Here is a 3,367-nt window from a genome sequence, read left to right as displayed (position 1 = left end):
TTTTTCGCTTCTTATTGTACCCAAATCTACCTTAGAAATGCAGATATATACTTAAAACACCTTCTTTTGGGACAAATAATTGGTTTTCGCCCTTGATTTACTGAAGATTATAGCCAAAACATGCATTTTCATAACTTAGCTAACTGAAATCTACATTAAAACTGCAGATAACTACTTAAAAATTCACTTCCTTGAATTGATAATAGGTTTTTCTTTGTCATTTTAAACAGATTCCAGTCAAAATCGGCTTCTTCGATTCATATCGTATCTAAAACCGCATCAAAACTGCAAGTATCAGTTTAAACTATCATTTTTTGATACAAACAGTTATATATTCATGTCAATATCTTTCAAATTCTAGTGAAAATCGTCATCTTTGGGCATTTTAGTAACGAAAACCTTAATAAACTATTAGATTTCGACGTAAGGCAACCTTTCTGAGTCAAATAGTTGCCGATTTCGATAAAATCTTAGTCAGAATCTGCTTTTTCGCCTCTTATTGTACCCAAATCTACCTTGGAAATGCAGATATATACTTAAAACACCTTCTTTTGGGACAAATAATTGGTTTTCGCCCTTGATTTACGGAAGATTATAGCCAAAACATGCATTTTCATAACTTAGCGAATTGAAATCTACGTTAAAACTGCAGATAACTACTTAAAAATTCACTTCCTTGAATTGATAATAGGTTTTTCTTTGTCATTTTAAACAGATTCCAGTCAAAATCGGCTTCTTCAATTCATATCGTATCTAAAACCGCATCAAAACCGCAAATATCAGTTTAAACTATCATTTTTTGATACAAACAGTTATATATTCATGTCAATATCTTTCAAATTCTAGTCAAAATCGGCGTCTTTGGGCATTTTAGTAACGAAAACTCTAATAAACCATTAGATTTCGACGTAAGGCAACCTTTCTGAGTCAAATAGTTGCCGATTTCGATAAAATCTTAGTCAGAATCTGCTTTTTCGCCTCTTATTGTACCCAAATCTACCTTAGAAATGCAGATATATACTTAAAACACCTTCTTTTGGGACAAATAATTGGTTTTCGCCCTTGATTTACGGAAGATTATAGCCAAAACATGCATTTTTATAACTTAGCGAACAGTTATATATTCATTTCAATATCTTTCAAATTCTAGTCAAAATCGGCGTCTTTGGGCATTTTAGTAACGAAAACCTTAATAAACTATTAGATTTCGACGTAAGGCAACCTTTCTGAGTCAAATAGTTGCCGATTTCGATAAAATCTTAGTCAGAATCTGCTTTTTCGCCTCTTATTTTACCCAAATCTACCTTAGAAATGCAGATATATACTTAAAACACCTTCTTTTGGGACAAATAATTGGTTTTCGCCCTTGATTTACGGAAGATTATAGACAAAACATGCATTTTCATAACTTAGCGAACTGAAATCTACATTAAAACTGCAGATAACTACTTAAAAATTCACTTCCTTGAATTGATAATAGGTTTTTCTTTGTCATTTTAAACAGATTCCAGTCAAAATCGGCTTCTTCGATTCATATCGTATCTAAAACCGCATCAAAACTGCAAATATCAGTTTAAACTATCATTTTTTGATACAAACAGTTATATATTCATGTCAATATCTTTCAAATTCTAGTCAAAATCGGCATCTTTGGGCATTTTAGTAACGAAAACCTTAATAAACTATTAGATTTCGACGTAAGGCAACCTTTCTGAGTCAAATAGTTGCCGATATCGATAAAATCTTAGTCACAATCTGCTTTTTCGCTTCTTATTGTACCCAAATCTAATTTAGAAATGCAGATATATACTTAAAGCACCTTCTTTTGGGACAAATAATTGGTTTTCGCCCTTGATTTACGGAAGATTTTAGCCAAAACATGCATTTTCATAACCTAGCGAACTGAAATCTACATTAAAACTAATAGTTTATTAAGGTGTTCGTTACTAAAATGCCCAAAGACGCCGATTTTGACTAGAATTTGAAAGATATTGACATGAATATATAACTGTTTGTATCAAAAAATGATAGTTTAAACTGATATATGCAGTTTTGATGCGGTTTTAGATACGATATGAATCGAAGAAGCCGATTTTGACTGGAATCTGTTTAAAATGACAAAGAAAAACCTATCATCAATTCAAGGAAGTGAATTTTTAGGTAGTTATCTGCAAAATCGGCGTCTTTGGGCATTTTAGTAACGAAAACCTTAATAAACTATTAGATTTCGACGTAAGGCAACCTTTCTGAGTCAAATAGTTGCCGATTTCGATAAAATCTTAGTCAGAATCTGCTTTTTCGCCTCTTATTGTACCCAAATCTACCTTAGAAATGCAGATATATACTTAAAACACCTTCTTTTGATACAAATAATTGATTTTCGCCCTTGATTTACGGAAGATTATAGCCAAAACATGCATTTTCATAACTTAGCGAACTGAAATCTACATTAAAACTGCAGATAACTACTTAAAAATTCACTTCCTTGAATTGATAATAGGTTTTTCTTTGTCATTTTAAACAGATTCCAGTCAAAATCGGCTTCTTCGGTTCATATCGTATCTAAAACCGCATCAAAACTGCAAATATCAGTTTAAACTATCATTTTTTGATACAAACAGTTATATATTCATGTCAATATCTTTTAAATTCTAGTCAAAATCGGCGTCTTTGAGCATTTTAGTAACGAAAACCTTAATAAACTATTAGATTTCGACGTAAGGCAACCTTTCTGATTCAAATAGTTGCCGATTTCGATAAAATCTTAGTCAGAATCTGCTTTTTCGCCTCTTATTGTACCCATATCTACCTTAGCAATGCAGATATATACTTAAAACACCTTCTTTTGGGACAAATAATTGGTTTTCGCCCTTAATTTACGGAAGATTATAGCCAAAACATGCATTTTCATAACTTAGCGAACTGAAATCTACATTAAAACTGCAGATAACTACTTAAAAATTCACTTCCTTGAATTGATAATAGGTTTTTCTTTGTCATTTTAAACAGATTCCAGTCAAAATCGGCTTCTTCGACTCATATCGTACCTAAAACCGCATCAAAACTGCAAATATCAGTTTAAACTATCATTTTTTGATACAAACAGTTATATATTCATGTCAATATCTTTCAAATTCTAGTCAAAATCGGTGTCTTTGGGCATTTTAGTAACGAAAACCTTAATAAACTATTAGATTTCGACGTAAGGCAACCTTTCTGAGTCAAATAGTTGCCGATTTCGATAAAATCTTAGTCAGAATCTGCTTTTTCGCCTCTTATTGTACCCAAATCTACCTTAGAAATGCAGATATATACTTAAAACACCTTCTTTTGGGACAAATAATTGGTTTTCGCCCTTGATTTACGG

Source organism: Cylas formicarius, unplaced genomic scaffold, assembly GCF_029955315.1.
Source record: "Cylas formicarius isolate icCylForm1 unplaced genomic scaffold, icCylForm1.1 PGA_scaffold_14__1_contigs__length_1757220, whole genome shotgun sequence".
Lineage (NCBI taxonomy): Eukaryota > Metazoa > Arthropoda > Insecta > Coleoptera > Brentidae > Cylas > Cylas formicarius.
This window is presented reverse-complemented; position numbering follows the sequence as displayed.